General features: G+C 35.9%; 1 protein-coding gene across 3 annotated transcripts in view; it reads left to right on the top strand.

Annotated features, from left to right (window-relative positions):
- Positions 1–27,500, top strand: part of Mbd5 (methyl-CpG binding domain protein 5) — a 370,386-nt gene that overhangs the window by 130,982 nt on the left and 211,904 nt on the right. For all 3 annotated transcript variants that reach the window (XM_028769177.1, XM_028769176.1, XM_028769174.1), the window contains exons 3-4: positions 10,697–10,762; positions 26,861–26,952. The gene's annotated coding sequence lies outside the window, so the exon portion shown is untranslated. The remainder of the gene's footprint in view (positions 1–10,696; positions 10,763–26,860; positions 26,953–27,500) is intronic.

The raw sequence follows: 27,500 nt of genomic DNA, 5'->3' as shown, positions 1-27,500 counted from the left end.
TTTCTGTATTTGTCTTTCCATCTCTAGTCCTCCAGCACTACCAGCTGTTTCTTGTTTTACTGGATTTCTAACTGACATTTGAGAGTATTCGTCTTACCTCATAGAAAAAATAAAGTAAATGTATATGCAATATGATATCTTTTTATCGTTAGAGAAAACCTAAATGTGGAATTATCAAGAGTAATTGCAGTAGGTAAAACCAAAGAATCCATGAAAACCTTAAAATCACTATTTCTAAAGCTAACTTAAATGCCAGCTTGGCTTAACTTTTGGATAGAGGAAAATAAAGTAAATATTTCATTTATTCTGATTCTTAGAGAAACAGAGATATTCTTTGTCATTCCAAATCTATCCCATACGTACATATACATGCTTATATAAATATATAAACATATACATTATATATATGGTTTGTGACACACATCTCTCTGTAGCTCAAGCTGACTGATAACTCACTTTGTAGACCAGACTGGCCTCAAACTCAGAGTTCCACCTGCTTCTGCTTTCCAAATGCTAGGATTAAAGATGTGTGCCATTATGCCTACAAGTCCTTTGATTTATTTGATGACTTTTAAAGATAAGTTTAAAACTAGAATAAAAGATAATATAAAATATTTGTGGTGATAGTTTATTGTTTTTTAAAGTAAATCTAACATACTTACATTGCATAATATTGTATGACATGAGGTTTACATGATGAGATGCTCTCACTAAAAGACAAAACTAAACAAACAAAACAAACAGGTGAGTCAGTGAGTGTCAGTGAGTGAAGTGTTTGCTGTACAGCATGAGAACTTTAATTGGGTTGTGATAGCCAGGTGTGTTCGTTCATATGCAGCTGTAACAGAAGTTAGGGTAGGCAGAAGCAGAGGTTTTAGAGGATTGCTTCCTAGTATAGTCTAAGGAAAGCTAGTTATGAGATTCAGTGAAAGACCTGACTCAAATAACTACTTAAATTAAATGAATATGTGGGAACAATCAAGGAAAGGAATCCTAACATCAACCTCAGGCCTCCACAGAAGCATGCATGCTTCCTCACATGCAAGCACATATGCATTCATGTGTACATAGAAAAGCATTAATGCTCCCTACTTAAACATAGAGAAGTGTTCTGGAGTTAATTAGTTCTATTCTTCCTGTAAGTCTACAGGCTTAAATTATTTCTAGAATAACCAATAACATAGGTTATTGTTGAACTGTAGATTATTACCTTTAAGAAATAGCTTTTACAGTTCTAGCAAATTGTTCAACTGCATGCAAACATATAAGGCATCAAAAATCACTTTTACTTTCGGTTCTTCCTGTCTAGTAAGGTGTAATACGTGCAACAAAACGTATTTGTTCTCAAGGAAAACAGATTCAAAGGCATTTTCTTGTTCCTCCAAAAGATCAGCTACCATAGTCAGTGTTAAGTTGGTAAAAGATTATTGCACTTAGCAGTTTCACTTCGATTATGTCTCTGAACAATGATGTTTACCCAGTTTGAGGGTTAGAATTTTCTTTGATCATCAAAAACAACAGGAATGCAGCCATGCATTTTAAGTTAAGAATAAATTTTTTCATAACACCAGCAAGGAAAGAATTTTCTTTTTCAACTACTACAGCAACCAAAACTGTTGTGTTCACACTTAGGACGTATAGTTGGTACCGTGAGATGCTTCATCACTCTGGCGCTCCTCAAATGAGTTAAGTACCATGAAGGATAACAGCAAAAACAAGAGCATGAGTCAATATGTTGTTGTAAATTGTTTGGTCTTCAGGATCCGTGTGGGCTTTAGGGTCTTCGCCATCTGACTCTAATCTTCAATAAAGATGTCTTATAGTCATGGCTAATGCCAAAGCTGGAAAAAACCTTTGTAAACTGTGTATATTAATCAAGAAAAGTGATTTGCTACTTCAAACAGATTTTCAACTGTTAGACACAGCTGAAAACATAGCATTCATCTTCATGATGACAGGCAAAAAGAGTGTGGAACACTTAGGACGGATTGAAGTGCTTCTGCTGCTTTTGTCAGCTTGTTGTTCAAGTCTGAGTAAAAGGTCATCTCCATGAAGTTGCAGCCCATCCCATTGTATCTGTAATCATAATACCTACAGTTTTATGTAATAGGTTTCCATAGGCACCATCTGGGAAGAGAATGAACTGTAACTGGGTTTGTAAGTGTTCACATTGCTTCTTTCCAAATTCTGAGATGGCTTTGGAAGACTAGTTATGGGTACTCTGGTAAATATTAATTGTCCAAGTCTTTTCAATAGAGTAAAACTTAATATATGGAAACACTGCATTCCTTGTATTATAAGGCATCTTGAACTTCTCTCCAGTGTTTCCAGAGAAGTGGTGACTATGACCTCATTTCTAAGACCTTTTCAATCTCTTAGTAGTCACTCTACTAAAGTTTGAATTTTACTCTGGACAAGTATTTTTTTTAACATTCTATTTTAATTCCCTTATTGTTTCCCTTTGTGTGTGTGTGTGTGTGTGTGTGTGTGTGTGTGTGTGTGTGTATGTATGTGTCTGACCGTCTCTTTCTTTCTCTCTCTGTGTGTGTAGGAGTGGGTGGGAAGTGTGTACACATGTACATGTTTATGGCTGCAAGTGTGGAGGCCCAGTAAATGTCAGTTTTCTTCCTTATTCACCTCACCTCTAATTTTCTGACGAAGGGTCTCTGACTGAACCAGAAACTCAGATTGGCTAGACTGGCTGCCAAGTCTTGCTGTCTCTGCCTTTCCAGATCTGAGATTGCAAGCAGGCTCTGTCATACTTAATATTTAAAGTGGGTGTTGGGAATCCAAATTGAGGTCCTTATGCTTGCACAGCAAGCTCTTCCCTGACTGAGCCATCTCCCAAGCCCTCAATCATTGTTTCTATTGCTATATGTTTTAGTGTTGTTTTCTTGCTGCTTTCCCTTGTGATTCTAATTGACATCATAACCTAAAACAACTTCATTTAGATTAACACTACCTAATTAAAATTCCAAAACTTTGATTTTGTATAATTTCATTCAGTCTCTATCTAGTTTATACTAATGTTCTTCAGATTATGTTTCTACATGTAAGCCTAGTCAAACAATTTTAAATTATGTCTTTGTCTTTTAAAACAGATTGGTGGGAAAATGCAGACAAAAATGTTTATGGTGTGTGTGTGTGCGTGTGTATGTGTGTGTGTGTGTGTGTGTGGTGTGTGTATATATATGTTCTATATTCTATGAATTGTATAATATATGCGTATGAATAATATATATTGGATGAATATGAATAATATATATTGTATGAATATGCATTTATATAAATGTTTATACTAGTGAGCATTTTTAGTATTCTTCCTCTAGATGGATTAAAATTTCTGTCTAGTATTCTTCCCTTTGGTTTCAAGGACTCTTTTTATTACTTTTGCCAGAATATTGATGAAATAGTCTTTGAAGTTTTAGTATGGGTATGGGTTTGTGCTTAAAGATCTTACTTTCTTTATCTGTGATATATTGTATACTAGAAGTAAATTTTTGTTTAATATGTTCTCTTTTCAGTGCTTAACCTGGGGAGTAATATTTAAATCTCAGGGGGAAGACATACAGTTGCTTTGAAAAGTGTTCTAGAAAAATTGTTTGGACCATGGTAGACTTCAGTGATCTGAAATGAAGAGTAGTGTGGAGATAAATGAACTATCAGGTCAAAAATAACAAAAGTTTTGAGTAACAAGTGTTTGAGAGCTGTCTTCACTAGAACTGGTGTATCAGCTACTGCTGCCTACAGGTTTACTCAGCTGCCACAATAATATGTGTGATATTCATGTTACTCCAGACTAGGGAAGAGATGGAGAAGTGTCTTACTATTTTCTTGAGATTTAGGCACTTCTTTTTCCATTTGTTAGTTTGTTCCTGTGTTGTTTTGAGATGTAGACACTGAATTTAATAAACACTCTTTCAAGCCTTTAATTCTCAATGTTCCGATAAAGGTTGAATTTGACAATTTGCTGCTATTACTATTACTGTGTTTATGCTACCAGCGCATAAATATATTTTTTAAAGAAACTCAAATCATCCAAACATTTTAAATATATATTTTGAATAAAGTTTCTACCATAAATACCTACTCCCTTTGGTTCTAACCAGTATTTTAGTGTTAGCGATTATTGCATATTATACTCGATACTCTTCACTGTTTTGTAAGTACATGGCTGGATAACTAATCTTGGAGACCAATGCATAATGACAAAAGAGTGTTCGGATTTAGTTAGTTGGTATTTTTTTGGTACATTTTGCTTTCTACATTTTTTTAAATTAACATATATTTATATCATTTCTCTCCTTCCTCCTCCCTACAGCTCTTTTCACATCCCACTCTCGCTCACTTTCAAATTCACAATGGCTTTTTCTTTGATTATTAATGTTACATATATACACATGCATAAATGTGTAACATCTACTGAATTTGATTAGTGGTACTTATCTGTACATGATTTCATGGCCAACCACTTGGTACTGGATAACCCACTAGGACCTCATCCCTGAGTAAGACAAATGCTCCCACTCTGACCATTCCGTATTTACCCATGGTCCCTGTCTACTGTGGAGTCCCATGGAATTTCCTCCTTACATGGCAGCATGTCCTTGATATTGTCCTTTATCAGGTCTTTTTTAAGCAGCCATGTAGTGGAGGTATTTTGGGTGATACTTCCCTACCATTTCTAGGTGTCACAATCTCACAAAAGACTTCTGGTCCTGTATCTCTTAATGTCTTTCCCTCATACCAATATAAGTACCCTGCCTGTTTCATTCTTTCATTCACTCATCAATAATTAAACCAGTGTTTGTTGAGTACCTACAGAATTCTAGACTGAGCATAGTAATGAATTAAATTAAAAATAAATATATCCTTGCTTTTTAAGTAATTTATATTTCTAATGAAATAAACTGAACAAATAAATTATGTTGTGTGTCTAATGTTGATCAGTTTTGTAGAGGAAAATGAATCAGTAAAGATTCCCAAGGAATTAGAGTAGGGTTTTAGTTCTAAATAAGGCACCTATTAAATAACCAAACATCAGAAGAATCGATAGAGTGAGTCATATAATTATTTAGGCAAAACGTATCCAAGATATGCAGGCTATGAAGTAGGAATGTGCTTTACAATTTGCAGAAAGAATGTGGTAGCCATTGTGCTGACCCTGGGGTGGGGGTGGGGGGTGGGGTTAAGGGAGAGAGTAATGGAGTAGCTCAGTGCTCAGTGAGCCAGCAGGAAATGTTTTTGTTTGTTCTATAGTCCTGTTTGTTTTTTCAAATTTTGAATTTTCCTTCAATTCTTTATTTCTAACAATTTCTTCTTATCTTTTACTCCTCTAACAATTAGTAAGTCACCACATTTAACTTACATTTCTTGTCTGCTTATTCTCTTCATGTTCAATAATTTTTATTGATCTGCTGCCATTCTCTCAGCCTGTATCTAGTATTCATTTAAAAGTCTTCTTTGTATCAAGTATTGTGCTGCACATTGTAGATATAATAGTCATCAAACTAGAAATGAGCATAGCTGTTGCAAGAATCTCTCTGGAATGAGCACCCCGACACTAGTGAGAACGAAAGGGTTATATTCACTGGTGGACCAAAGCCATGGTACCTCCTGAAAGACTTTGTTTCCAAGTACAGTTTGCATTCTCATTTTGTATACTCTAAAACCACAAGGTGAATGAGCAAGCACATGATTAGGGTTTATAGAGCAACTGTGGCAGGTAGCTTGGAGGCTTTTTTGTTTGAAAGGCATATGTTACAATCGACAGGTCTTAGCTTTTGTGGTCATGTTGCTAAGGGCAGTGACCAATTCTATTAAAGCTATTTATTCAGCTGAAATATTATTCTGTTCTAAGTAGCAAGGTGAAATTATGTTTGGCAATAAGCAGTACAAACTTGCTTTAAGTAAATCACCAGTTTCTAATAATTGATCTTTTTGGCCTTCTTCTATTTCATTGTTCTCACAAAATTCGAAACACCAGGGTGAGGAAGTTGGGTGATATAGGTAGTTAGTGAGGTGCCAGAAGAATAAGTATTTCAAGAACAAGCAGTGTCTATTCAAATGAAAATCTATGAGTGTGTGTACAAGCTTTCCAGAGGAACGTATACTCTTGAAAAAAAAAATATATGGGGGTTAGACTTTCAGAGAGAAAAGAAATAGTGACCAAACAAATGGTCCAATTGTGCAAATGCCAAAACAACTCCAAGCAAACCAATGGAAGAACAGAACTGGAGTCAATTTGATGTTTCGAGGACTGAAGTGAAAGTTACTCTCATGGGACTGGATGAGGGCTTGGTGGAGGTGTGCATGGTATTTTCAGGCCTTAGTAAAGTATCTGATGATCCATTTGTCACCAGTCAGCCACTGTAAAGCATTGACATGGTTACTTATCTATCAGAGTAGATTTTTACCAGGGACTGCTATGATGTAGCTCAGAGGTAGAGAGCTTGCTGAGTATGCTCATGTCCTAACTCCAACCCCAGCACTGGTGGTGAAGGGGTACCAGTTCCTTTTGACTTTAGCAGAACAGCACATTAAGAGTGTTAATTTAGGATTTATCTCTGCATCATTAGATTATTAGTCCCCACTTTATCCTTAAGCCCCAATGGTACAGAACTGCTTATAATTGTACCCCAGAGGAAAGACTGCAAGTTTCGGGCCATACTAATTTTACAGAATGTTCTTCAGCCTTTGCCTACCACATGAACCCATATTTATCCTTCAGAATTGAATTGATGTCTGAAGTGATCTTCTGTAAAAGTGTTGTATTAAGATTTGAATAGAGCAACCTTTACTAACTTGTCTATGCCTGCTCCTTTGAGACCTTTTTATTGCAGTTACTGTATAAAACAGTTGTTTAACTTCTCTGATAGTGTGAACTCTCATAACTTTTGCAGGCTTTTTTGTTTTTAGTCGGCACATGTATCTCCTAGCATAGCGTCTGTGCCTTAGCTTCATTAAACAAATAGTAAATCTGATTCATATGAAGGAAGGCTTGATTAAATTTGACTAATAAGTTTCATGGCCAAGATCTAAATCAAGGCAGTGTGAGCTGGCACTGGCTTTAATAACTTTCTTAACATGGTACTTTGGCAACCACTACCAAACAACCAAAATTGAATTGCTAACCTCAAAAGGAAATCTGTCTGCTATTTTAAATTTGTCTTGTTCTTAAAGTATGTTAACCCGCTTCTTTGCATACTAACGCGGAAAAGGAATTCCAGACACATAGACCCAGCTTCAAATATGGAAATATGTAGTGAAGATAGTCCCACATGAGTTTGGTGTGCTGTGTAAGATAGTTCTGTAAGTGTACATTGATACTACCTTACATATCATAGTAACATGATTAGAGATAAGTCAACTTATTGTTTATTTATATTAGTACACTGTCGTTGTCTTCAGGCATACCAAAAGAGTGCATTGGTATTACATTACAGATGGTTGTGAGCCACAATGTGGTTGCTGGGAATTGAGCTCAGGACCTAGAAGAACAATCACTACTCTTAACTGCTGAGCCATCTCTCCAGCCCTGGACCTTTCTATAGTAATAATGACATCTATACAGGTCCTGTGAAACAAGAAGCTGTTGAATAGGCTCATTCTCAGAAGTATAGTGTGTTGTAGTGTGTATCTTTGAAACGAGGCAGAAGTTTATGAAATATTTTTGTTGAAAAAAGAGTATTGTTACTTGAATCTTAATATACTAAAATTCTATTTTTTTCATAGTTTTCTAAGACTTGCTTATATAAACTATTTACTTCTCTATTACCCTAGTTGAAATGGCAGTTTATTTTTACCTGTATTTTAATAGTAACTTCTGGTTTTCTATTTGATATTCTTTACTCCTGGTTTTAAAACATCAGTAGCACCTAAAACCTACCTTGCACAACATAGAATTTCAAAATGTTGTAAATGCTACATTCAATTATTCACCTTCAATATTAATATGAGAAACAATAATTATATTTGTTAAATATATGTAATATATATATGTATAAATAATGTTGAAAATATGGAAATCTCCATAATGAAATATATCCAATTGTATATTTGCAGTATTTTACATGATAGAATAAAATGTAGCTTTGAAAACCAGATTTTATTAAAACAAATATTAGCAGTAAATGAAAGTTGTTTTCCTATTTGTTTGTTTGCATGTTTTGTTTTGTTTTGTTTTCATGTGTATGGGTGTTTCTGTATGTCTGTCTACCATGTATGTGCTTGATACCTATGGACACCAGAGAGGGCTTCAGAACCCATTGATACTGGGATAACAGGCATCTTTGAGCTTCCTTGAAGGTGCTCAGAACTGAGCCCTGTCATTTAAGTTCACACACATCACACACATGTGCGCATGCAGAACATGCCATTCAGATACCACTGTAGGATTCTTTTCTTTCTTGGCTTGTCTTCAACAGTGTCAATCAATTTAGAAGCTAGTTGTGTGTTTGCTGAGAGGATCTTGTTGTCTTGCCAAATATTAAATTCCTGGGTTCAGTTTCCCAAGGGCCAGGACTATAGTTGTACACACCACTCCCAGCAAGGCACCTAAATTTAAGTATCAGAAAGCACACTAGATACATTGCACTTTAGGCCATTCGTGTTATGTGTTTATGTATCCACTTTCACCACAGTAGTGAGAAATTCATATTACAAGATTGAAAAGCACATGTAGGATAAAAGCTGGGATTTGGGGTAAATCTTGTTAGAATTTGCACTATTCTTTCACCGTGTTGATACATCTTGCTTCTTTCCAGGACGACAGTTGATTTGAACTCATTAATCAATACAAGTACAATCAATACAATCTTGATCAAATCAAAAAGACACATTTCAAAACAGATCATAGAGATGCTGTTTGAAGAAGGATTGATACTTGGATGAAGTTTGACATATTTATGTGTTCTTTCGTAATTCATATATAACATGATTAAAATTGGATAATTGTTTTATTTATGGAAGTGTGTTTACTTCAATTTGAATTGAATTTTTTGGTGGGATATACATACATTGTAACTAGAATCATCTAGTTGTATAGCTTGGTCATTGCTGTAGTTCTCACATAGGTTTTCTATACTATATTAATAGGAATTAAACTATATTAAGGGGAATTAAATTTGGGATTTTACCATACATAGATTTTTTTTCTTTAGCAATTTGCTTTTTGGAATTGAAAATCTGTGTCTGTTTATAGAAACCATGTAGTAAATGGAACTGGGTTTCTAGGAACACATTCCTTGGAGACAGCTTAGTCCTGGTTATCGTCAGGAAGCACAGCATTGGCAGCCTTTCTGCCATTGTTGACATCTATGTCACTGGAAAGAGCAGGCCACAGAGGAGAGAACTTCTGAAGGAATTACATCTTGGAGTGTTATAGGTCCTTCGTGATGTTTCTGTTTTGCAATAATTTTTTGGACAGCCTCTATTCTGTTAAAAATATTTCCTATAACTCTTTAATTTCTTAATCTTAAACTTTTTGTCATTCATAATTTCCCTTTGTTATCACTTCCTCATTTGTTTCAATTTTAGCATATGGTACTGGCATTTTCTTAGCTGCCTTAGTCATTTTGAAATAAAACAAGTAAGTAATTTTAAAATGTGATCAGTATTCAGCACAACTGAGATCCATTTTCTGAATAAGCCCAAAAGCTGCTTAGGAAGACAGGATAACTTCAGGCTGAGGTTCAATTTTAGTGTCACTTCTCCCACTGAGCAATAATGAGATGATACCTATGGCCTAAGATTTTAGTGGTGATTAAATGACATCTGAGGACTAAGAAGCATCAGTTTATAAGTAAGTAGAATTTTAATTTAGTACATTTTATCTGAAATTAGATTAGATAAAATATTTTTATTTTCATTCCTGAAAAATCAGTGACTAAATCATTACAGTTGAGCCTATATATTAAAAGTATGAGTTGGGGCTGGAGAGATGGCTTGGCAGTTAAGAGCACTGACTGCTTTTCCAGAGGTTCTGAGTTCAATTCCTAGTAACGACATGGTGGTTCACAACCATCTGTAATGAGATCCATTGTCCTTATTTGGTGTGTCTGTAGACAGCTACAGTGTACTTATATAAATAAAATAAATAAATCTCTAAAAAATAAAAATTAAAGAATTCTAAATTGTCACCATCTGATTGACAAAGGCCTAATGAATATCGAAAGCGACTGTGAAGCTCTGAAGAGGCAGGGTCGTTCATTCTGAGCGTCCCGTCCATGTTTCCTCATTGCCAGTAGAAAGCATTCTTACCAAGGGAAACTTGTCTCCCAGCCTCTCAAATAGGAAAAAAAACCACATTTCCTTGTACTAGCTTTGTTATATATATAGGATTATTTTATTGTGTTTTCCCTTACAAAGGAGTCTCATTCTTAAGATAATTAAACATCTTTAAATTTATGAGCTGTAATCTCTAATTATATGTAGTCCTAAATTTTATCTTAACTTGTTTTTAGAGATCTGTTAATCTCCTTTTTTGTCCATCATTCTCAGTCAGATATTTAAAGACTAACCTTCAATTTCTAACCATCACACTCCATGCTCACATGGTTTGTTAGCACAGGAGGATTTATCAAACTTAAAACTGTTTTGTGATTGATGAAGAGCAACATAATTGTTTTTGTTAAATTAGCATGAAAGTAGTGCAAATTAAAATAGACTAATGGCAAATCTGGCTTTTATCCTACAGGTGCTTTTGAATGTGTGTAGTATTCAGAGGAATTAAAATCAGAGGAGAAAAGGAGAACAACTTTGGGTAAGAGTGCTTGAGCTATTTTCTTTTAGAATTGTTTTCAGTATGTATAGATGGATTACATGTATGTCTCTGTACTACGTATGTGCCTGGTGCCCCTGGAGGTCAGAAGTGGGACAGGAGGTACAAACAGTTGTGTGGGTTCTGGGAACAGAATCTAGGTCCTCCAGGACATTCTCTTAAATGCTGAGTTATCTTTATAGCTCCTAGTATCATGTGTATTCCTCTTCTTTTTCTAACTTGATTTATTTTCAAAGATCCTCCTTTTAGAGAATAGCTTTGTCATTGAAATTGATAAATCACTATCAGTGTAAATAAAAAGATAGTCATTCAGATATATTTCTTTATTAATGTAATTATTAAAGATATATGTAGTTCAAGCCTAATTCCTAATATGTAGCTATAAGCAAATATCTATACTCAAGCACTTTCAAAGTAAGAAACATTAATTAAAAATAGCAATTTTGCCGGGCAGTGATGGCACACGCCTTTAATCCCAGCACTTGGGAAGCAGAGGCAGGCGGATTTCTGAATTTGAGGCCAGCCTGGTCTACAGAGTGAGTTCCAGGACAGCCAGGACTACACAGAGAAACCCTGTCTCGAAAAACAAACAAACAAACAAAAAAAGCAATTTTTAGTGTCCCTTACCTTCCAGATAAAACTTAGTCTTCGAACTAATTATCATCGTAGTGATTATGAATGGCTTTTGATTTTTCTAAGATAATAAATGGTCTGAGTCCTCTGACTGTATCCTTTAGGAAGTTCATGATGTTATGTGTACACCAGTCTTCCAACGGCCAGTTCCTGTATCTAAGCTATAAGACTAACATTTGACCTGATAGACTCCACTGAAACAAGACTTCAAGCAAAAATTGTCCTGTTTCAGAATAATAGGCAACTGCAAGGCTTGTATCTTGTACTACATGTGTTCTCCTCAGGCAGTTAGCTGCTGCTACTGTGCCTTATACCATCTGCCCATACTTCTTTCCTGTGTTCTTAACTTACTTCTAGTGACAGTCAACGTCCCAAGCAAGTTATATTTCCTTATTCTTTCTTTTCTTTTTTCTTTTCTTTTCTTTTCTTCTCTTCTTTTCCTTTCTTTTCTTTTCCTTTTAAGTTTATGCTGTTCAGTTTACTTTCCTGCTGTTATTTTCTCTTTAGGAAAGATCTGCATAGTCTTAAACAATAGGCTTTTTATTTTACCTTTTCTCTTTCAAAATTATCTTTTTTGTTTTTGAGATTATAATATAATGGAGTAATCAACTTCTGGAGGTATCCCAACTACAATATTATTATTTATACAGCAGATAAATTGTTTAGACAAAAAATGACAGGTATAAGGCTGTTTTATTATGAACATAAATTTTTTTAAAAGGTCTTTTTCCATTTCCTGTTGACTTAACAGATACCATGAAAAATTAGAAAAAGTGTGTGACTAAAGCATCTTACATACTCAATGTATCATTATAATTCTAAACATAATTTATAATTCTAAAATCAATATAAGTGGTAAGTCTTAACATTGAAAATAATAATACATTCTAGTTTTTCCTAAGTTTAAATATATACTTATGGGCTAAACTAAAGCAAACCTTAATATAAAATGCTCATGTATGAATGTTTAGAGGCATTTAACATGCTTAAAAAAATGAAAGCAATAAAAGTAGTATAGAATAATATTCAAAGTTAATGAAAACTAAAATTCAAGGAACTTAATATACCTCGAAACTAATAAAATATTTATCAGCCCTTGATACTAAAATAAGATGTAATAAAATGCTAAATGAAAGTATTAGGAATAACCTAAAAATATTGCAGACATTAAAAATGGAATGCATTTGACCACACCGAGCAGTCGTTTGTAGCTAGAAATGGTCACAAAGCACTCAGAGCTTTAGAGTAAGACTGGCAGTCCAGATGTAAGCAGATGGAAGTGAAGTCAAAGATGGGCACAGTCTTTTGATCTGTGATGTGCTCAGCAAGAGCCTGGTCAAGGTAAAGGCCTATTTGCAATCTGAAAAGGAAAAACAAAACCAAAACAAAACGAAATTCACAAAGAGTGATACCAAGCCCATCTCCAGAACCCGATTTTCTCAATTTTTCATTCTTTATTAAGTTTTCTAAAAGCCAGTAATAGATCTATAAATCAAAAAAAAAAAAGCAAACAAACTCAGAAGCATTGCTGTATGGAAGATCTGATAGTAAGTTGGCATCCCAATATGAGGGAAATTTCACAGGGTCCCACCTCGATGAAGAGCTGTAGGCAATCAGTTGTGTTGAGAGGAGAATTAAACAATCCCAAATGATAAGCCCTGAACACATGTACGTATGAACAAAACTAATAATATACATGGTGGGTTGTATATTTATATATACATAAATCAGGCTAGGCACAGTACTGAAGAACATTTGTTGCTCTAAAAAGGACCTAGATTCAGTTTCTGCTATGCACATGAAGAATCACTACTTGGACAACTGTGCACATACATACATACCGGCAAAACACTCATACACTTAAAATAATAAATAAATAGATTTCATTTGTATGTATACATATGTATGTATATTTAACAATATTTAAACGAACTTCAAAGATGTATTTAAGAAAGCACCAAAGAAACATGGTAGAAATGATCAAAATATGATAATATGTATTAGGCAGGGTTCTCTAGAGGAAGAAAACTGATAGAATGAAATGTATGTATTTATAGGTATATTTATGTATTTATACATAAAAGGAGATTTATTAGAATGGCTTACAAGCTGAGGTTTGGCTAGGTCAACAGTGGCTGTCTCCTAGGGGGATAACTGATAAGACTCCAGTAGTTGTACATTTCATGAGGCTACATATTTCAAATTGTCTTCAGTCTGCCTTGGAATCCAGAAGAAGTAGGTTCTAATGCTAGTGAAGGAAGCCTCAAGAGCAAGATAGGTGAACTTGCCAGCAAGAGTGAGAGCAAGCAGACTAACAAAAGCTTCCTTCTACCATGGTTTTTCATGCGCACTGCCACCAGAAGCTGTGCTGCTGTGGTCCAGGTTTAGATTGAGTCTTCCTACCTCAGATGGTCCAATCAAGAAAATCCCTCAGAGATGGGCTCAGCTTCTTGGGTTTTAGATGTTTCCAGGTGTAGTAAAGCTAACAGTCAAGATTAGCCACCGCAAGCCCATCTCTTAGCAACTTGACACAGAATCATGTAACTTAATGCCGTATTTAATTTTCAAAGAAAAATAATAAGGGAAGCTATAATTCCACCTAACATGATGTAACTGTGTCATCTACACCCACAAATTATTAAGTAGGTAACATTGACATTGTCCCTTGAGGAGTGCTTAGTCTTTTAGTATTTTGTGACTTAATTGAATAACCACTGATAATGTCTCAATTGGTGTTGTGATCCATATTGAAGAAATAAAGAAATACAAATGTTGCTTAATGTGTGTGTACACACACACACACACACACACACACACACGTCAATTATACCCCACATTTCTTCAACTGTTTCTGTGGTCTTCGTTGTTACTTATAGCTATCTCCCTCTCCTACCCATTTTGTATTTCCTCCAGGAATATACTCCAGCAAGCGCCTCAGCAGGTCTTGGTTCTTTTCCTGGAGAAGCAATCCTTCCTTCACCCAAAGGGTCTTGTCCCTTTGTTATCTTATCTGGATTAGATTGTTATAGTTTCCCATTGACTTTAATTATAGGATATTGTAAGACCAAGAAACTCCCTAACCTCCGTACATAATCTTTCATGCCTACATTATGGAGAATCAATCCAGTTTCCCCTTGGTATTCTGGATCATTAACCCTTGCTAATACTGTTATTTGATTTGCTTCTTTGATTAGTTGGTTGGTTGGTTTGGTTGGTTTGGGGGTTTTGTGGTTTTTACCCTGTTTGCTTGTAGATATCAGAAGCTCAAAATGGCCAGGGGAAGTCTGAGCTTCCGCTTGAATGGAATGTGTGTTGTGTCTCCAGACAGGAACACTCTCCTGTCTGGAAACAAAAGTTCTAGGCCAGAAAAAGTTAAATTTAAGCAAAATTTCAACATCATTGGGAGTGATAATAAATAGAACTATTCCCATTTCAATCCCTTCATCCCTGGACTTATGAATCTGGCAATGAGAGAAACTAACATATATTGGATGCTGATTCAAAGCATACACTACTATCCAGAGAACCCTGTCTCAGCCTTCCTGGCTACTGCCTACTCACTGTTGCTATAACAGTGTCTTCAGAACATAATCTACCTGTTCTCTCAGTTCCCCTGCCTCAGGGTGGAGAACATAGTAAGATTCCATGAACATGGGCTCTTGTTGCACTTCTTTCCCAGTCACGTGACTTCCTTGGTTAGAAGCATTGCTCTGTGAAATACCACTCTGCTGGGTAAGGCATTCTGTAAGTCCATGGATGGTAATTTTGGCAAAAGCATTATATTTAGGAACACCAAGTCCATTGCCAGAATATGTATCTACTCCAATAAGAACAAAGCATTGGTTTTTTTCATGAAAGAAGTGATCTGGTGTAGTCTACCTGACGATAGGTCACTGCAGAATGGTGCCATATCAGGAACTCGTAGTTGGTCTCTACTGCTGCTGACAGATCAGCACTCAGCAGCAGCTGAAGCCAGGTCAGCCTTGGTGAGTGGAAATCGATATTGTTGAGCCCATGCATAACCTCTGTTTCTTCCACCATGGCCATTTTTTTCATGTGTGCGCAGGACGATGGACAGGGATGGCTCGGAAAGGAGATGGACTCTCCACGTGCTAGATCATCCTATCTACTTGACTGTTGGACTCTTGCTCTACTGAAGTCAGTTTTTATGAGCATTTTCATGAGACACAATTATCTTCATATCCTTTGTCCAATTTGAGAGACTCACTTTATACTTCCCAAAATGTCCTTTTCACAAATTTTTCCAATCATATTCTTTATAAGTATCTGACTGTCGAGCTAATTCGTTAGTTATAGACCATGTATCAGTAAATAGTCTTCAATTGGCCATTCCTTCTAAGTAAAATATATGACCATTTTTACTGCCCAAAGTTCTACCCACTGTGAAAATTTCCCCCTCATTGTCTTTCAAGGTTGTCCCAGAAACAGATTATAATGCTACAGCTGTCCACTATAGGGTGGCACTTGCATAAAATGATGAACCATTTGTAAACCAGGCCCTAGCCTTTTCCTCCTCAGCCAACTGGCAATAGTCTCTTACCCCATGAGACTATAATTGCATACTTGGAAGCAGATGGCATTATAAATGGAGTAGAAACCATAGGCACTTGAGCAACTTCTTCATGTAACTCGTGCTCTCAAAATCTACTCAGGTCCAATCACGTGTATTTATCTTTCATTTGATAATATATTACTTCTGTGTGCATTGTGATTTTATAGGTCAGATGATACGCAATTCTTGATAGGCAGCTCAGATCACATGTTAACTTGTCAAACATTCAGACTCCACTAAGGCCCAATAGCAATCTTAGGGCTGTCCCTAAAGGTGAGAATAACACTCTTAAATGATGGTAGAGTTCTATTCCAAACTCCCAGGATCTTCCTGCAGGATTTAACTTTAGCAGCTTGACAAAGGCCTCAAACACTACCTGTCACTGACACCTCAAATATACATGACAGAGTAGCCTTCATATCCTGAACCTGTTACGGAGGCTTCTCCTATTCCAAGACCTATTTAAAGCTAACCGTTTTCCAAGTCATTTGGGTATATGACAAGACACCTAAGTGAGGAATGAGCTGTTTCCAGAATCCAAAGAGGGCCATTAAGCAGCTTTGTTCTTCATTCTTAATGGTGATAAGGGCCCAGAACATAACTTATCCCTTATCATAGAAAGGATATCTCTGCATGCCACACATGACTGGACTCTGAGAAAGTTCATTCACATAGAAGGCCCTTGAAATTTGGATTTATTTCCTATCCTCTGGTATATTTATGTGCTACCAACAAATCCAAAATAGCTACTGCTGCCTGCTTACATGGTCTAGCCTACATAATGGCATCCATATAGTGAACCACTGATATGCTATAGCAGAAACAGAGATCAAGATCCCTTTGAACTAAGTTTTGACATTGGGCTAGAGAATTGATATATCCTTTAGGTCAGACTTTAAATATATATTGATGGCCTTTTCAACTGAAAACAAAGTTGCTCATAGTGGTCTTTATGGACAGATACCTAGAAAAAGCTACCTATCTTGTACCATGAGATATGTTGATCTTCTCAAATAAGGGTGCAGCTGCAATATGAATCATTACTTGATTAATTTTTTAATAGCCAACTCTCATTTTATGTGATCCATCTGTCTTTTGCATTGGCCAGATAAGAGAACTGAATGGACATGTCATGGGTAGTACTACCGCTATATTTTTCAACTCCTTGACTGTGAAATTAATTTCTGCAATTCAATCAGGGATACAGTATTATTTTTGGCTCCCTGCTTTTCTTGGTAGACCCAACTCCAATGACTTCCATGTGATATTTCAACCATAATATCTCATAATAGTTCCACAAGGTTTCTGCCAGCTTTTCAGTATATCTCTCACAATGATATAATTCTATATCTAAAAAAATAACCACATCATGAGTACAGGGACCCACTGGAACAACTTCAACCAAAATTCATTAAATACCTGATTTCCATAAGATTCTGTTTTACCGGGAGGGCCACAATACAACTTTGAGTCTCTGGGAATCACTGTCAGTCCAAAACTAGTCTCTAATAGACACAAGAAAAATCTGATTGTTTTTTTTGCGGTGTACAATTATTCTTATTAAAGCCTATTGCTCTCTATGGGGAATGATGGAGAAAAGACTAACAGTAAAACTCCGGTATTTTAGCACAGTCCTTCCTTGGGAGGTGTGTTGGGGGACAGGGGGCATACCTTCATTCACAGAGTGCTGGGCCTCAAATCTGGAAATTAGTTCATGGGCCAAGATTCTTTGTTGCTACTGTCCAGTGTAACCTTTCATCTGTTCAAGATTTTTTTTTCTACTTCTGCAGATCAAATGAAAATATAATAGGCTTCATATCTGTTTCATTCCTGGAAACACCATGACTGATAGCTAGTACCAAAGGTCCACAGAAGTCATGCCACCATAAAATCACTTTCCCTGTGCTGTCCATATGTGGTCAGGCCATTATTGTCCATTTCAATACTACGTTTATCATAGTTATTGAAATAACTGCTACCATAGGCTCTACACTGATGAGTTGTTTCCCCTTCTCTTTTTCCATATGTAAAGTTTCAGAGTTTCTCCAAGTCTCACATTTGTTGATTAGTTAGTGAATAACACTGTGCTCGATATACTGCAATGAGGTTGGGTTGGCACAAGCTCAGTGCATGTTGTATCTCAGGAACTCCTGTCAACCCTTCTGTAGTCTCTTCCCTTTTAGCACAGTTACATATGAGCATCACTAAATATTCTTGGTAGGTTGTACATTTACACAGAGATATGCAGAGCTGAAGAGATGGATCTTTAGTTAAGAGCACTCATTGCTCTTGTAGAAAGCAATAATTTCCAGAACCCACATGAAAGTTCTTCTCTGTAACTCCAGTTCGTTGGGATCTGACAGCCTTTTCTGACCTCTGTGGGTATGAGGCACATATCTAGTACACATCCATACTTGCAGGAAAAATAGACACACTCATAACTGATTTTAAAAATTATATATTTATGTGTATGTATATATAACAAGCAAGAAGTCATTAATTTTAAGAGAGTCATGGAAGAGCTTGGGGGAGACACGGAGGAATAGAAATTATCTAAATATAGAACTTGTATGAAATTCTCAAAATATTTTATATGTTATAAAACACCTCAAGCAGATTGGACACTTATATGTCTTCAAGTCTAATCTGTCTCTGTCTGCCATTTTCCCCTTAAGCTACCAGTCTATATAAAACATTTTTTGCTCAGTTTGACGGGTTTTGTCTCTGCTACAACATGAGTAAGTGATATATGTTCTTTTCTAAATTTTAATTGTTTAAATCTTAATGTTTTATAATTCAAGTAATTCCAAAGTGGATATAATTTTAATGATTAATATTATAAATCTTGGAGAATAATTGCCTGGTTTACATCCTGGCCTTACCACTTAAACCTGTCAACTTTTGGTGTTATTTTCATCTCCTTTCCTTGTTATCTTAATTTGCTAAATAGAAATGGTTCAGAATATATTCCGTAAGGAGGCTTTGAATAATAACTATATTAAATGTGCAAGAGTCACAATGAGTGATACCTGATGAATAAAAATGCTCACTATTTGTTTTCTTCATGTATACTGACACATGTTTTCTTCATGTATTCTAAATGAATTTTAATTAATAAAATTATTGTAGTATGTCAGCAGCTAGTGTAATACTTTCTGTGGAGATGATGTATCCTAATTACCAGACTACAAAAAATAAGTGTTTAACATACAAACCATTTGTAAAGAAAGAATAATTTTTAAGTATGTTTTCTGTGTACTGATTGTTAAGGTAAAAAGAAGGTTAATGTTATGCCTATTGTGTGCTATATTCAGCTGTCGTTTGTTTTATTGATCTAGGTCATTCTGACTTTTGTAAGATGAAATCTACAGTAGTTCTGATTTTCATCTTCCCTGACAATTAAGTGTGTTGACCATCCATTAAGTGTTTCTCCACCACTTGTATATCATCTTTTGAGAACTCTACTTAGTTCTACAGCTCATTTTTAATTGAATTTTTTCATGTCATTTTTTACTACTTTATAAATTCTAGATAGTAACCCTCTATCAGGTATATAATTGGTGATGTTCTATCCCCAATCTGTAGAATGGCACTTTTCACAAATAATTTCTGTAAATTGCTTTTAGTGTGCTTTGGTATGTCTTTGTATACCCAGTCTCTTCAGGGCTTTTGTCATGAAGCCTTTTTACATTTTGTCAAAGGTCTTTTCTGCATTTAGTGTGATTATCATGTGGTTTTACCTTTCACTCTACTTATGTGTGGATAACATTTATTGACTTACAAATTTTGAAGTATGTCTACATCTCTTGAATGAATCCTACTTTATCATGGTGGATGATCTTTGTGATGTGTTCTTGGATTTGCTTTGCAAGTGTTTTATAAAAAATTTTATCATCTATGTTCATAAAAGATAATAGTCTGTAATTTTCTTTTATATTTGGTCTTTGTTTGGTATTGTTATTGGGGTATTAGTAGATTAAAAGATTTTGGAAGTGTCCCTTCAGGTTCTATTTTGTGGAATAATTTGAGAAGTGTTGGCATCAGTTCTTTGAAGGACTAATAGAATTCTGCGCTGAATCCATCTAGCCCTCAGCTTATTTTGGTTGGGAGAGTTTTAATTCCTACATCCAACTCACTGTTTTGTGAGTCTATTTAATTTTGCTTATTTCATCTTGATTTAACATTCGCAGGTTGTATATATCAGTAAATCCATTCATTTCCTTTAGGTTTTCCAGTTTGGTAGAATGCAGATTGACCTTAGGATTCCCTGCATTTTCTTTGTAGTGTCCTCCCTTTTCTTTCTTTTCTTTTCTTTTCCTTTCCTTTCTTTCTTCTTTCCTTCTTTTTTTTTGTGTTTTGTTTTGTTTTTGAGATGGAATTTCAAAATTTTTTGTGTAGCTCTGGCTGTCCTGGAACTTGATGTGTAGAGCATGCTGGCATCAATCAGAAATCTGACTGCCTCTGCCCCCTTTCCCTATTCATCTGTAAGTGTGTGTGTGGGAGGGGGGTCTTCTGTCTCCTTTTAATTAAGTTGGCTAAGGGTTTGTCAGTGTTATTGACTTTCTCAAACAACATTCATCTCATTGATTTTTTTTTTCTCCATTTCATTGATTTCATCCCTGAGTTACATCATTTCTTCCCATTTCTTCCCCTATGGGGCATTGTTTTCTTCTCTTTGTTCTTCAGCCTTTAGACATGTAGTTAAGAAGGTAATACAAGGTCTCACCAGGTTTTGATATACTCACTTAGCCTTGGAACTTGGCTCTCAGAGCCTTCATGGTTTGCTGTACATTTGGATATATTGTGTTTTCATGTTCAGTCTATTAAGAATGTTTGTAATTTCTGTCATGACCCATTTTTGATTTGTTGTAAGTTGTTGGGTTTCTATGAGTCTGTATAGTTTTTGCTATTTCTATTGCTGCTGATATGTAGCTTTAATTTATCAAACTCAGATAGGATGCAGTGTGTTATTCAGTTGAGACTTGGTTTATATCCTAGTATTTGGGCAGTTTTGGATAAAGCAATGAGCTGATTAGAAAAAAAGCATATTCTTTCATGTTAAATGGAATATTTTATAAATATCTGTTAAGCCCATTTGATTTATATAGTTATTTAACTCTGTTCTACTTGGGTTTTGTGTCAATAATCTGTCTGTTTGTGAGAGCTGAATATTAAAGTCACCATATATCACTTTGGCTGGGCAAGGAGCAGAGGTTTCTTTCTTTCTTTCTTTTTTAGAAACTTAACTAAGTCAGCAAGGCACATCCATCTTGAGCATTCGAGATAGTTTATTTTGTTCTGTGGCAGAATTACCTTGTTGTGGCTTTGTTCTTTTTACTTTCTATTTCTTTTTTTTAATTGGATATTTTATTTACATTTGAGATGTGATCCCATTCCCCCCCCCAGGAATCCCCTATCCCATCCCCCCTCCTCCTGCTTCTATGAGGATGTGCCCCCCACCCTCCTACTCCCACCTCCCCACCCTGGAATTCCCCCACACTGGGCCTCCAGCTTTCATGGGGCCAAGGATCTCCTCATGCCCCACAAGGCCATCCTCCCCTATATATACAGCTGGAGCCATGGGCTGGTGGTTTAGAACCTGGGAGCTCTGATCAGTTGGTATTGTTGCTCTCCCCCATGGGGCCTCACTCCTCCATTGGGAACCCCATGATCAGTTCAATGGTTAGCTCTGAGCATCAGCCTTTGTATATGTCAGGCCCTGGCAGACCTCTAAGGAGCGGAGGTTTCAATATGTGGTTTTAGCATGTAGTATTGTTTCTGTTTTGAATTTGGGTACCCTTGTATTTGGTGCATAAATGTTTAGAATTGTGAAATCATCAGTGATTTTTTTTTCTTTAATGGGTATTTGGTGTCCTTACCTATCGCTTCTGATTAGTCTTGGTTTAAAATCTTTTTGTCAGTTATGAAAATAGCTACGTTTGCTTGATTATTGGGTCTATTTGCTTAGAATACATTTTTCCATTCTTTTACTTCAAAGTGACATAGATTTGGTTTTTTTGGATGTATAGAATATATCCTTTTTGCTAATGCAATTTGTTTTTATTGGGAAATTAAGGTCGTTGATATTGAAAGTTGTTGATGAGTTGTGTTTATAGAGTCCTATTTTTTTAACTCCCCCTTTTCTATGAATAGTTCTGAGATTATTTATTACTTGTGTCTTCTTGGATGTAGTTAACCCTTTCTAGTGCATTCTGTAGAGCTGTTTTGGTGGACTGAAATTGCATCGATTTAGGGCTTTACTGGAATATTTTTCTTTCTTAATTGATCATTATTGATAATTTTGCTGATGTCTGAAGTCTAGGCTAGCATCTGTGGTTTCTCCCGAATTTCTAAAATATGAGTTCAGGCCTTTCTAGCCTTCGGAGTCTCCCTTGTGAAGTTTTGTATTCTAATATGCCTGTCTTCATATGTGATTTTGTCTTTTTCCCTATGAAGCTTTTACAGCTTTCCTTTGTGTACTGGATATTTGATTATGTTATGGGGAATGTTTGTTCTGATCCTCTCCTATCTGGTGTTCTGTATGCTTCGTGTAACATACATGATAGGCACCTTCTTTTTCTTTACATTGGGGAAAGTTTCAAATTTTCATTTATGCTTTTGTTTTCTGTTCCTCTGACCTGTGCTTCTTCTCTTTCCTCTATCAATTCATATCATATTCATAGATTTTGTCTTTTTGTGTATTTCCAAATTTCTTGGATGCTTTGTGCCAAGATTTCTTTTTGGCTGTTTTTAGTGTGTAAAACTTTTGAAATTTTTTAAAGTTACTGTAAATTTAGTCTAGACATGCTTACATAGTCTTATCCTTTCACCTTGTTGTTCTCTACAATCTATTCATTTGTTTAGCCTTGAAGGTTTGGTTTATAATTGTTTTCCAAAACCTCATTTTTTTTGAAATCTGAAAGAAGACCTTATAGAAGTAAAAGTAATGGGTGAAATCACAAACCTATTCAGTGGACTTCAATCTTGATGGCTCAGTAGTTGTTTCTGTCAACAAATCTAACAAAAGAATGTGTGTGTATACAAAGAATGTGTGTGTGTACAGTATTCTTCATGACTCCTACAATTAACCTAACAGAGACATCAAGAATGAAGCACAAACTTACAGATATAGGGACAGAAAAACAGTGAGATCAGGTGGCTTGGGCTCTCATGAAAAAGCCATAGCAACCTGAAGTCTCAGTTTCTTTATTATATACAGTTAAACAGGGGTTATCACAAAAGCTTCTTGTTGTTATTGTTGTGTTTTTAATTTTTTATTAAATTATTTTATTCATTTACATTCCAAATGTTGCCCCCCATCCAGCCCCGCTGTCTTAGTTCTTTACCCCACACATTCACCTTTGCTTGTAAGAGGATACAGCCACCCACCCTGACCTCACCCTTGCTAGCATAACCCTTCCCTGGAGCATCAGGTTTCTACAGTATTGGGCAGATCCTCTCCTACAGAGGCCAAACAATGCAGTCTGCTACATATGTGCTGGGGCCATGGAGATGCCATGTATGCTCAGCTGCTTGTAGAGCCTCTTGGACAGCCATGCTAGGGTCCAGTCTGCAAACACAACATGACATCAGTAATAGTGTCAGTTAGGTCCTCCTCCATGGGATGGATCTCAAGTTGGGCCAGACACTGGATTGCCATTCCTTCAGTTTCTGTTTCATTTTTGTCCCTGCATATTTTTTAGACAGGAATAATTCTGGGTCAAAATTTTTGAGGATGGGTGGGTGGCCCCATGCTTTTTAGAAAGGAGACATTGTTATTGTATACACAGAAACAAGGAGGTGGAATTAGTATATACTTCTGAAAAAGGAAGTGGATCTCACTAATCTCAGTAGGCAGAGTCTCTATGGGGCACAGTCATCAGACCATAAACATTTAGAAGAGAAGGCTATGGTAGACATTTTCTACACAAACTGTCAATATTCACACTCGGGTTAGAGGAAGGCTTTGCTGTCCCAATGAACCTCACCCATGGAAGTCTTTGCCACTCTCATAGGGCTGAGGTAGTGGAGTACTTGACATACCTATGTCAGCAACATACAGTCGCCTGGACCATTATTCTCTCTCTTTCTATCATATGAATGTTCTCTGTTACAATGTTTGGGAAAAATGTTCTAATTACTTCCTAAAAAACTAATTACACTAGAAAATGATCATAACCCCAAATTAATTAGTTTCCCCCGAGTTATGAATATATTGAAAGTATACCATTGGATCTGGACATGACAGTACTGCCTATATTCCCAGTACTTCAAAGGTTAAGGCAGGAGCATTTCATTTCAAGGCCAGCTTGCCCTTGTAGGTAAGGGAACAGTTCTATTTGGACCAAACTGATTATTCCAACCAAGAGTTTGTCCATCTGGAGCGAATATTTTTAGAAAATACTGGTTAAGGAAAAAGAGGAAAGCATTTTGCTTATTTTTACAAGCATAATTCATTTGTTATTAGTGCTTTGTGAAGCCTAAGGACCATCAATGTAAAGGGAACTTCAGTTCCTCTATATTTTAATACATTGCCTAGTGAAGCCAGATTATGTAGACATGAGCCAAGTGGGCTGAAGAAAACGCTGTCAGTGGGCAAGCTTCACAGTCCTATTTGAATTGTTCAGAGGGTCATAGACATATCTAGTAGGGTCTTCTATTCCTTGCCACAAAAATGTAACAGTTACATTTGAACCATACTAATTCAAGGTCCATTGAAGGAATAATTTGGAATAAACATTCTACTCATCTTAACTAGTATTAAACAGCAGTTTTCATATACTTAGGTAAAACTATTCACCTTCACAAAAGAGTTCTGAACATAAATCATGCATGGATCACATGATTAAAATTCTTGTTTAAAAAATTGGAGGCCTTTATAAAGGATGCATAATCTATAAATATTTTTATTTATTCAAATGTTTAATTACTATTACACTGAATTACTGAGATTTTATTTTATTAATTTCTTACAATGATAATGTTTTGAGTGAATCACTGAAAATGTAAATTAAAATGTTTTTAAAGTTACTTTTAGGATTTTTTGATTAGTATTTTGAAAATTGCATAGATGGTCTTCTACAGCTGTGGAAGACAAGACAGCACGTGCACTACTACAGCTGTGGGAGACGAGACAGCACGTGCACTACTACAGCTGTGGGAGACGAGACAGCACGTGCACTACTACAGCTGTGGGAGACGAGACAGCATGTTTTGTTTTTTGGTTTTTTGAGACAGGGCTTCTCTGTATAGCTCTGGCTGTCCTGGAACTCACTCTGTAGACCAGGCTAGCCTCGAACTCTCGAACTCAGAAATCCACCTGCCTCTGCCTCCTAAGTGCTGGGATTAAAGGTGTGCGCCACCACCGCCTGGCGACAGCATGTTTTTTCCTCTACACATTTCTGAATTTTATAATTACATGTTCAGAAATATTTTAAGAAAGCATATTTTACAAAAGACTGGAAGTATGCTAAAACTACAAATTTATATTTCAAGTTTGAGCCATATTTAATGGATTTTAAGGCATATAGAATACTGCATTTAGAATTAGTCTGTGGTTTTTAATATAAACTGTTAGCATCATAAAATTTAAGACAGAATAGCTCACAAGCAACCTCATGTTAGTATTTTTAAAAGTTTCTCAAGTATGTTAATGTGCAGATACAAACAGAGGGGTCAACAATAATGAATAAAAGGAACAATGGTACTGTACTCAAATTCATTCGTGTGTAGCTTGAAACTTGGTAAACTCTAAAATCACCTGTTAAGGGAGTGGCCCTGTAGCATTAAAATTTTCTCCACGATTGTACTGTCAGGTAATAAAAACAAAGCTTCTTAGGTAAAGGGTATGTTCTCTGGATAAATCCATTTGTCAATCACAGTCATTTTCTTTATAAAAACACTTTTTTTGCCAAGCTTTCCTAAGATGGTGTAAAATACTGATTGGGGTATTCAAGTGATAAGAAAAGAGTTTTAGCTTTTCCACAAATTTTGAACTTAGTAAAGTTTTTATCTAGCTCTAAAACAGTTAAAATATAATTCAGATTATGTTTTGTAAGAACTATGAATAAGGAACAAATTTCTAACATAAAACTGAGTAAAGCTGGGAGATGGAGAACAGTCCCAATTAGCTGTCCAGTGACAAACAGCCCTGAAATTTTACATACTTAGTGATATTACATGGAACCAACAGGTCATATTTAGAGGTGGGTGTGTGTGCGTGTGTGTGTATGCAAACATATATACAAGCAATAATAATTGATGAAAAAAGCTATGAATTTTAGAGCGAGCTGAGAGAGGTATAAGGAAGGAAAGAGGAGAGAAAAATGCCGTAATTCAATTGCAATCTGAAAATAAACCCAACATATGCATAGAAAGTGGATAGTTTAAAAGTACTATAGAAAATGCTCCCCCTATGACATGCAGCTAAATCTGTGTCAGTGGTTCAGGACACGGCTTCTCGTGTAAGAGCTTGCCGACAAGCTCAGCAGCTTGACCTCCATCTCTAGACTCCACGTGGTGAAGGGAGAGTACTGCCTCCTGAAGGTTGTCCCCTGACCTCCATCGTGCATGAAGACTTCACATCCACCACACTCCACTCCAACCCAATATACAGTAAATTCCAAATATAGAAACGGAGAGAGTAAAGATGCTAAAATCTATGTTGGACAGAACTGCCTGATTTTTCTAAAGAGAAATTTCAATGTAATTTTTAGATTTGTTTATTTGCTTAAAATAGACCTAGCTTTCTCTTGCATTAGATAATTAAATTAATTTATTTCTTTAATAAGAAAGTCAAACTTGAAGATTTTTCTGTTTAAATAAATGAAATTCTTGTATACACTTGTTCATATGATCTTATGCTTTACTTTCAGGGGAGCATCAGAGATGTCCACTTCTGCCTCCGTAAGATAGATATTGAAGGCTCTGTAGTGTAGACAATATCTATAGAAATTGAGCACTCAAGGTAAGTAGAAAGTGCAGCTTCATAAATAATTACTGTGCTCACTCAATTAGAGTTTAATTTGCCATTTTTTTCCTCTCCAGCATAGACTTTCATTCAGACTTTTCAGTGTCTGACTTCTTACCTGTATATACAACTACAAATCCCAGCTGTATCTGAACATTTTCAAATGAGATATGAGCTATACAAACCCGAAAAGGCACATTAAAATTTACCTATCACATTGGGAACATTGTGAATATATGACCTAAAAAATGGGTCACTGTTCTCTATCTCTGGAAGTCTTGTAAAGTGAAATGAGGGGCTATGAAACCAATTTTGATTATCTTTTTAAGATAAATCAGAACTAGAGATTTAAAAATTCTTTTTTCCATAGCAGTATAAAACTTAGCTTTCTTTTTTTTTTTATCTTTTTTTTTCTTTTTTTTTTTTTTTTATTGGATGATTTATTTACATTTCCTATGTTGTCCCCTTACCCCATCCCCCACCACCCCCTCGGAACCCCCAATCCCCTCGCCCCTCCTCCTTCTTCTCTGTGGATGTAACCTCTA

This window comes from Grammomys surdaster, unplaced genomic scaffold (genome assembly GCF_004785775.1).
Source record: "Grammomys surdaster isolate TR1022 unplaced genomic scaffold, NIH_TR_1.0 191, whole genome shotgun sequence".
Taxonomy (NCBI): Eukaryota; Metazoa; Chordata; class Mammalia; order Rodentia; family Muridae; genus Grammomys; species Grammomys surdaster.
Note: the sequence above shows the minus strand (reverse complement) of the source record. Positions and strands in the feature narration are given on the sequence as shown.